The sequence below is a fragment of the Macrobrachium nipponense genome, chromosome 26, assembly GCF_015104395.2.
Source record: "Macrobrachium nipponense isolate FS-2020 chromosome 26, ASM1510439v2, whole genome shotgun sequence".
Classification (NCBI taxonomy): domain Eukaryota; kingdom Metazoa; phylum Arthropoda; class Malacostraca; order Decapoda; family Palaemonidae; genus Macrobrachium; species Macrobrachium nipponense.
This window is the reverse complement of record NC_087215.1, coordinates 76,947,066-76,957,065: the sequence shown is the minus strand read 5'-3', so window position 1 is coordinate 76,957,065 and position 10,000 is coordinate 76,947,066. Positions and strand designations below refer to the sequence as shown.

Genomic DNA, 10,000 nt, shown 5'->3' with positions numbered 1-10,000 from the left:
CATTTAAACGTTTGTACTCAGAGCCACCTTTTTTAATTTAAAAGAAAAAGGCATTAACTGTGAGTTCAAAGAGCAACATTCAAAACTGCAACAGTGAAAATGTAAACATCTGCCTCATTTTTCCACGTCCCTGACAAGCAAGATGCATCGTTTGAAGACGAAGGAAATTCTCTTCAGAAAGAACCCAGTTTATCAGCAATGTTTTGTTGTCTTACCAGAATTAATAAGAATGACCAAAGTGATGACTTTAAAGACCAGGAAGTTGAAGAACAAACATGGGAAGATGCCTTAGAAGAAGCATCTCGCAAGTTTCCACAATGTGAACATTTAGGAACAAAAGTAACAAAAACAGAGATGACACATGGGTGGTGCCATAAGCTTTAGAGAGGGCAAACTAATGAACCTAGTGTTTCTTGATCATTTTAAGTGTATGGATATGATGTTGATTCTCACCGTGGGGGGGGGGGGGGGAGGGGAGGTTATGCTATAATAGCAGTAAAAGGGGTGATCATTAAATTACCGGTTATAATTAGCAGTCAAATCCAGATAACTTCAGAAGTCGAAATATTTTTTTCGATGCCCTACATTATTAGTTCAGGAAAAGCGGTGTGAATAAGATGAAAAAGTTAGCGACACTAACTAAGTAATTATGTTAAAATATGAGCGATTGTGTGATTTTATAGATTTGTTAAATATGTATAATTCTAAAAATATATTATTTTAAAATTTTCTAAAATTTTCTTTAGAACTGCCTCATGATTATTTAATATAATGAAATGTTTTTATATCTATTATTTTCCTGAAAAAACAGATAATGGTATTTAATAACGGAAAAAAGAAGAGATCAAAGGTAGGTTTTCTATAATTTCAATGTTATTTGGCGAAAATGTTCTAATGACTCTCTAATGATTATTCAATTCAACATCATAGAATAAGAGCCTTCATCTTACTATCACATTAATTATCGAATAGCTTCGAGTAATTAGGAAAATAAAACAGAGAAAGGAAAGGCAGGATTGCTATCAATTAAGTAGCCTGACAGTGGTTATTGTGACGTCACGCACCTAGCCGTTTAATCCTCTACCCAGATTAACCTGTGGCTGACAAGACCTTATATTCTCTAGACCTTGGTTGGGCATGTGTTGAGGATGGACGACGAGGAGGGAGTGAAGAGGGTTTGGGAGGAGGAACCTGTTGGAGGAAGAAGATCAAGAGGGAGACAGAGAATGAGATGGCGAGATAAAGTGAAGGAAGATATGGAGAGAACAGGTTTGGTGGAGGATGATGATGCCTTTGATGGAGGGCAGTGGGGGAGGAGAAGGCGCATCAAGCAACCAACTCCTTAATGTAGGATGGCGGTGGGGAAGAAGAAGAGAGAAGAGAAACATATTTCTGGATCAGCGAGGTAATTAATCAGTGATCTTGGTCTTTTTAAGAAAATAAGGAAGAAAATGAGTGAATTAGAAAGCCCAATTTTCCAACACATGATTACTATTTGAAGTATTGGTTAAGTAAGGACAGTCACTTACCAGCAATGCAGCAAGTGCAAGTTGAAGCTGCGCATCCTGCGTCATAGGAAGTGCCCGAACATCCAGCTGAGATCTTACTGCAACTGCCACCATATCCGGTACATTCGGTAGTTTGTGTGCATGCTGAGAATGATAAGAATAATACGTTCTCCTGTAAGTGTTGAACACAGTAGGGGGTAGTGCTGTCAATGCACCTCATGCGGTGCACTGTAGGCAGTACTCGAAAGTCTGTTTGCAGCTTCCTTTCCTTAGGCCCTAGCTGCTGCAATCCCTTTCCTTCTTTTTACCGTACCTCCGTTCATAGTCTTTCTTTCTTTCTGGTGACTTTTCTTAACCCTCTTTTCCTAACAACTAGTTCATAGCTCAGATTCTTCTTCTTCTTCAGCTGCAAAAAGCTTTCTCCTCCTCCTCCTCCTCCTCCTCCTCCTCCTCCTCCTCCTCTCCTCACCTTTCAAGCCTTTCTTCTTTCAATTTCCTTTCACCATTGAATGACCTCGTATGTCCCAGTGTTTAGCCTTTGGCCGAGATTCTTTATTCCATTCCTCACCTTACACAATAATCTTGGGTTATTTCTTGTAGAAATCTGAACAAACTTCATCACCAACAAAAGATTTATTTATATAGAAAATAATTTTCCTGCCGGAATCTGGATCCATCAGGGCGATTTTAATTTAAGAGTTCAGTTGTGTTCCCAAACAAAATCTGACATTGCGTGATGGGCTGAACACACCTTCATCAATCAATGAAAATAACAGAAATTCTGGACATATCAGCCCTGTTAAACTAAACTGTAGTCAACCTACAAGCACGAAGAGTCAAGTCAATGGAGAGCAATTCGGAATGAATAAGCTCACAATTGCATATCAGGTCATTGACAGGCAGTGCCCTAAAGGTGTCCTCCCTTCCAGAGGTCCTTCATTCCTCCTCATACCGTTGGGGGACTGTGAAGGAACAGTCTGCCGGGTGAAACCCAAAACAGCCAGTTCCAAAATACCTAGTAAAAAAAGACGCTAATTTCCAAAATAGCTAGTATACCAAAATAGCTAGTGTACCAAAATAGCTTGTTCAAAACAGTTACTTCTGACGGTATCTAAGGTATTTAGAATATTAGTTTTTAGTTTGACAACAGACATCAAGTGATTTGGATTTCTTTATAAGTGATCTTGTTTATTCGTCTATTGGATTTGACTTACTTTAAATGAAACAGTCCATCAACATGAAATGTAATAAAATCGCAAAAAGGATGTGATCAAATATGTCACGAGGGATATGTTTACCGAAGGGACACAACCAATAACGAAACGCAAAATTGGCGATGCGTCATCGAAGGCTGTTAAGGAACAGCTACAACTGCGGTGATTATAGTGATAATAGTTATATAGTTTTAGGCCAAAAACATTCACATGCACCCGATGTGCCAAAAGAAAAAGCTAAGATTGCCTTAAGTATGCTAATTGAACAAGCTTCTGGTTCGACTGCACCACCACGCAGAGTCATTGCTAAAACATTATGCAAAATATTGATTGTGAAACTTCTCTTTGCATGCTGAAAAGAAAAGCACTTACGGGCAAATACATACAACGAAAAAGGCAAAAATGAAAGGCTTCTTTCCCGAACCGAATTCAGTTTTAGAGATAAATTTACCTAAAGATTTTAAAACAATTACTATAGGGAGTGCTACAGAAAAAACTTTGTATTCTATGCTGAAAGTGATTCCCAAGAAATACTAATATCGCAAGCAAAACTATGCTAGACATACTCGCAACTTCTGCAAACTGGATGCGTGATGGGACTTTCAAAATTTTTTCCACAATATTTTATCAACTATACGCGATCCATGCTAATTAAAAGTGAAATATTTATTTGCATATGCCTACATTTTGCTGACAAATAAAACAAAGGAAACTTATAAAAAAGCCTTTAGTATCTTGAAACAAAAGTACCACGGAGTTATGGATGCTTTCAAAAATGTCTTTGAAAATGTGGAGATTGAAGGATGTTTCTTCCATCTTTCACAGGCAATTTGGAGGAAAAATTCAAAGTATTGGTCTAACAAATACTGATGTAACCGATGCTAACTTTCGCCTTTATTGTAAATTGCTTGCTGCATTAGCATTCCTACCCCTAGATGAAATAACACAAGTATTTGAAGAACTGCTGGACACACCAGAAGATCTTTTTCAAATGGAGCAAGAAATGGAAGAATTATACTGTTATTTTGAAGATACATACATTGGAAAGCCCCGAAGAACAGGAGGAAGCAGAAAGCCGCCTTTATTTTCCCCAATGAATTGGAGCGTTGAACAAAGGTCAACAGATGGTTTACCGAGAACCACAAACTAGCTTGAAGGATGGATGGCACCGAGCAATTCAGACCCTATCTAGTGTATGATACCACGCACCCTTCCTTCCTTATGGCGGTCTTTTTTGAGAGGTATTCAGCAGAAGAAACTATGCAAAGAACTAGGTCGACTGCTTGTTTATCGGCGAGGCTAAGGGAGAACTGCAAGTAAAACAGCCAAAGAAGTTAATGGAAGGATTCAGACATTAAATCAAAGACTCAAAAATAAAGAAATTTCAACATTTGAAATCTTACGTGGCATTAGTTATATTATCAAATACTGATTAAATATATTTATAATTTTCTAACTAATCCCTAACTGTATAAGTTTTGATGTTGCCGTTTTCACATACGAATTCCTTTTCAATGTCTTATGAATTTTAAATAAAGTATATCAGATATGTAACTTTTTTAAACCTAGCTTTTTTGTGCCCTAGCTATTTTGGAACTAGCTGTCTTGGACAAGCTATTTTTGGAACTAACTGTCTTGGACAAGCTATTTTGGAACTAGCTATTTTGGTACACTAGCTATTTTGGTATGTTAGCTATATTGGAATTAGCTCTTTTGGACTAGGTATTTTGGAACTAACTATTTTGGGCCTAGCTGTTTAGTCACGTAATCGCTGGCATGGGGTCACGTGTCAACAAAGTTTGGCATTCGATAGAGAATTAAATTTTCATAAGATGACGTGTGAAAAGGGTTATTCAATTATTAAATGCATAATAAACATTGGAGTAAGCATGAAAATATTGACCGCTATCAATCAAACACTGTGACTGACAGGTCATTAGTTCATTTGTGAATAAAGCGATTAGATGTCACAGCTCTTAATTAATGGAAACTGCCTTGTCTAAATATTTTTAACGGGTAACTACTATATGTTATTTATTATTTTATATTGTTCCGAACATGTTAAAAATAACTAATAAATCCCTCTATTCACTTCAGCCTTATTTATATTTTTTCGAAACCTTGTTCTGTGAGCAGGGACCTTATAATAATTATATATGTGAATATATATACATATAGATTTTTTTCCTATAGCTAATTTGGAGGCCCCCTAGAATGCTTGGGGGTGGGCGAGCGCCCCTCGCTAACCCACCCCAAATGACGCCCTGAAAACATGTCAGTACACAAAGCACTACACCCAAGAGCAAATGCAGACAGACTAAACAAACACGGAAGGAAGGAGGGAGAGGGCTACTAAGCATAGAAGACTGCATCAACATCAAGAGCAGAGCACTGGGACAACTATCTGAAAACCAGTGAAGACGAGTGGCTAAGGAGTGCATGGGAAGAAGAGGACTGATAAAAGTAGAGAAGACCCCAGAAATATAATAGAGAGACAGGAGAATGAAAACCAGAACAGAGGAAATGTCACAAGATCAGGTCATAAGATCCAGATATGTTTAAGAACAACACATAGAAATCAAATCTCACCCATATGTAGGAAGTGTAATATGAAAAACTAAACCATAAACCTCATAGCAAGTGAATACCTGGTGCTTGCACAGAACCAGTACAAAAAGAGGCATGATTCAGTAGCAAAAGCCCTCCACCTCCACTGGAGACCGTGCAAGAAACACCAGTTAGCTTACAGTAATAAGTGGTACGAGCACCAACTTGAGTGATATAAAATGATCGGTCAAAGATCAGATAAGGTGATACGTGGCAATAACCCAGACATGACATTGATTGACAAAATCAAGAAGAAAGTATCACTCATTGATGTCGAAATGCCACGGGACACCAGAATAGATGAGAAAGAAAGAGAAAAAATCGTTAAGTATCGAAACCTGAAAATAAAAGTAAGAAGGATATGGAATATATATGCCGGTGGAAATTGTACCCATAATCATAGGAACACTAGGCATGATCCCAAGATCCCTGAAAAGGACCTGGAAAAACTAGATTCTGGAGTAGCTCTAGGATTCATGCTGACGAGTGTGTACTAGAAACAGCGCTCATAGTGAGAAAAGTTATGGACTCGTAAGGAAGCAGGATGCAACCCGGAACCCCACACTATAAAAACATTCAGTCGAATAGGATGAATGTGATAGACCTCCCCCAATAATAATAATAATAATAATAATAATAATAATAATAATAATAATATATTGGAAGGAGACCCTCTTTCAAACAAGTCTTATTGAAAGATATTGCTGCATCAGCTGCATTCAACTTGTAAATGGTCTTCTCTATTTTCCTAATAATAGCTTTCTCTCTGCTACTACAACTGGCGAGTATTGTGCCGATATTACTCATCAGGAGGATTCAATTTCGGGGTATTGCTTAAAATTTATTTATTGTCACAGTAAATTAACAAATAGATCAAAACAAATAAAGTAGATCTAGTGGCCAACGTTTCTCTCCGTATCATCCGAGCATGATCAAGGCAGTGGATCTGACCAGACCGTAGATGCTGTCGAAATCTACTCAATAGAGAAACGTTGGCCACTAGATCTACTTATGTTTTGATCTATTTGTTCATTTACTGTGACAAATAAATAAATTTAAGCAATACCCCGAAATTGACTCCTCCTGATGAGTAATATCGGCGCAATACTCGCCAGTTGTAGTAGCAGAGAGAAAGCTATTTTTAGGAAAATAGAGAAGACTATTTACAAGTTGAATGTAGCTGATGCAGCAATCTCTTTTAATAATAATAATAATAATAATAATAATAATAATAATAATAATAATAATAATAATAATAATAATAATAATAATAATAATAATAAAGATGCTGTGATGGGCTCTAATAATAATAATAATAATGATAATAATAAATCTACTTACGTGTTTATAATGCAGCATGTGCAGAATTTTGTGATCCACACAAGCTGGGCGTTTGTAGCGTCGCAAGAGCTGGAGCTTCCCACATCAACACATTGGGAGCTCAGAGCTTTACAGGCGTTCGTGTCATTGCAAGCTGTGTTTGAATAGAAGAAGCAAAGATCCCGTTAACTATGGTGTCTGTCACGCAGAGCTACGCCGATCTTAGCTCTCACATTTTTCATTGAGGGGCTTGAAACGGAAGAAAGAGGTGGGTCTAGTGAACACCAGGGGGCAGACTAAGTCGTGTACCCTCATGTGGTCACTGTAAGCATTACTGAAAGGTCTTTGCAGTGTCCCTTCCCTTCGGCCCCTAGCTACAACCATCATTCATTCCTTTTACTGTACCATCCGTTCAAATTCTCTTTCTTGCATCCTTTCCTAACAATTGTTTCATATTGCAACGGGTAGGATTTCCTCTCGTTACACCTTTCCAACTGTTTTACCATCAATTCCCCTTCCAGTGCTGAATGACGACATAGGTCCCAGCGCTTGGCTTTTGGCCTCACACGGGCCCACCGCAGTAGGACCCAATCACTACTGGTCGAACCATTAAGATATTTGACCACCCTTCTTCGCCATCACATTCATTGTTTCAGGCATTATTTTCCTTTTAATGGTAGTCTACCAGTAACCTCATTCTTTATCAGTGTCAGTTATTTAAAATATACAGCCTTATATGTCACAATTGTAAGTTAATTCTTCTATCGATGGCGATGGTATATAAAGCTCACCACACACACACACACACACACACACACACACACACACACACACATATATATATATATATATATATATATATTATATATATATATATATATATATATATCGTCGATGCAGGTGAAGGACAATCCTGTATTCCCATTATATGTACTTTTTATTGTCACGACGTTTCAAGACATGAAAGTCCCATTATCAAGTTAAAAAAGGATATAAAACTAAAGTTAGAATCACAAACTCGGCAATACAAATTAAAAGTACAAAAACTTTACAAATATAAAAAACAAGTACAAGAGTAGGAGGACTCAATACCATAAGGTGCTGAAAGCACAGGACCGAGATGGGCAATTCAGGCCGGGTCAGCTTTCGACTTGAACTCACGAGAGATACAGAGGTGTTGAGGAAAACTGGGTGGTTTAACTGCGGACGAGCTGTTTAATGAACAGTGATTCTAAAATAGCTAATGCTGTTCGTTAGGGGATTGCCCTATAATTTTAAATTTTTGTAATTCATGTCATGTTTTACATTCTTTGTATGTTCGCGTATACATGAAAACTCAGGATTAGTTAATTGACACCTGTTCTATAACTAACGCCTCGATGAGAGTCTAATCTCACTTTGAGTAACCTCCGTGTGGAGCCAACGTACTTCCCTAGATTACATCTAGGGCATTAAATAGATATACGACTCCTGAGGTCATCAGTGGATTGAGTTTCTCCTTGTGTTTAAACAAGATCTAATATCTATTGGGTTGCAAGGTATTAGTCTAATTCAATTGCAAGAAAAAACTTTCTATTAACAGTTTCAATTCACGGTAAAAGAAATTTTTGTTATGAATAAAAAGGGACACTTGCAAACAATTGTAATTTTGACACTGTGGTATTTTAATTTTAGGATGGAAGATATTGTTCAAGAATTTCTACAGGTGTTTATAAAAAAGTTTCGATGGAAAGCAATTGTCAGTGAAATATTGGTGGAGATAGGTTATTTCATGTGAAATTGATTCCAGTTAGAGGTTATGTTAAATGCCCTATGAAAGAGGATAGACATGGAGTTTAGTTTAAAATTATAAAAACAGTTGCTATAAAATTCGATCCCAGGCCGGTAAACGTTTCCTTTCTGAAAACCGTGGTGTTAAAATTATCATCATATCTAAAAGTGGTTACATCCAAAAATGGCAGTTTATTTACCTTTCCATATTCAATTATGAAATTAATGTTAGGATGTATTTCATTGGCATAATCAAGAAATTTGTCAGCCTGATCTTTATCTCTGAACAATATGAAGGTATCATCCACGTGCCTATTATAAAATAATGCATGGTAGAACCAAAGGGCAGTTGTCCAGTATTGCGTTCCTACCAGGGAGCACATAAAAATGTTTGCAAAGGTGGGATCCAAGGGATCCCATCGCCATACCATCAACCTGAATGTAGGCTTTGCGTTAAAAACAAAGGCTGTGTCCTGCACAGCGACTCTCGAGCAATTTTCTAAAATCCGTAAGAATGAAATTATCAAAGTGGCATCTGGGTCAGTAAAAATACGGCTAAACAATAATATCATTGGTTTCTTCTACCGGTACATTAGTAAAAAGAGACTCCACATCCAGCTAACCATAAATAAGTCTGAATACTGGGGTGAAGAGTTTTTTCTTTAAAACATTCAAAGGCTCTAGGAGAGGCACAAGAAATTTGGCAATTTTGTAATTAGAAGTGGTATAGCAGGTGAGGATAGTCCTCATTGGTTTTTTTTAGGTAACCCATACATCACCCCATATGAGGCACCTGTGCTATATAATGAAGTATAAGTATTTTCACTAATGATTTTCGAGTCTTTAAGGTATTTCAAAAAAACAGTTGATGCGGTCTTCTATCTTAAAGATAGCAGAATATTGAGGTTCTCCTGTCTTTTTGAATTTAGATTCATCTCCTAAGATATTTTTCATCTTTTGAATATTAGATCTTTGTTTAAACACAAGGAGAAACTCAATCCACTGATGACCTCAGGAGTCGTATATCAATTTAATTGCCCTAGATGTAATCTAGGGAAGTACGTCGGCTCCACACGGAGGTTACTCAAAGTGTGAGATTGGGACTCTCTTCGATGCGTTAGTTATAGAACAGGTGTCAAATGAACTAATGCTGAGTTTTTTCATGTACACACGAACATGCAAAGAAATGTAAACATGACATGAATTACAAAGATTTTAAAATATAGGTCAATCCCCTAACGAACAGCATTTGACTATTATAGAATCACTTTTCATTAAAACAACTCGTGAGTTCAAGTCGAAGCTGACCCGGCCCGAATTGTCACTCGGTCTGTGCTTTCAGCACCTTATGGTATTGACTCCTCCCTAATCTTGTACGTTTTATGTTTGTAAACTTTTTTATACTTTTAATTTGTATTCCGAGTTTATGATTTTAACTTTTGTTTTATCTTTATTAGCTTGATAATGGGACTTTTGATGTCTTTGAAACGTCGCGACAGTAAAAGTACATTATAATGGGAATAAAGGATTGTACTTCACCTTGCATCGACTGATGGTCTACTTGGTTGATAGAACTGCCTT

At 37.1% G+C, this 10,000-nt stretch overlaps 1 long non-coding RNA gene across 1 annotated transcript in view; it reads right to left on the bottom strand.

Annotated features, from left to right (window-relative positions):
* The window catches only part of LOC135199890 (uncharacterized), a 5,949-nt gene extending 4,299 nt beyond the window's left edge, over positions 1–1,650 (bottom strand). Inside the window, exon 1 of the long non-coding RNA XR_010311149.1 lies at positions 1,530–1,650. This is a non-coding gene — a long non-coding RNA (uncharacterized LOC135199890). The remainder of the gene's footprint in view (positions 1–1,529) is intronic.
* Positions 1,651–10,000: the final 8,350 nt, after the last annotated feature.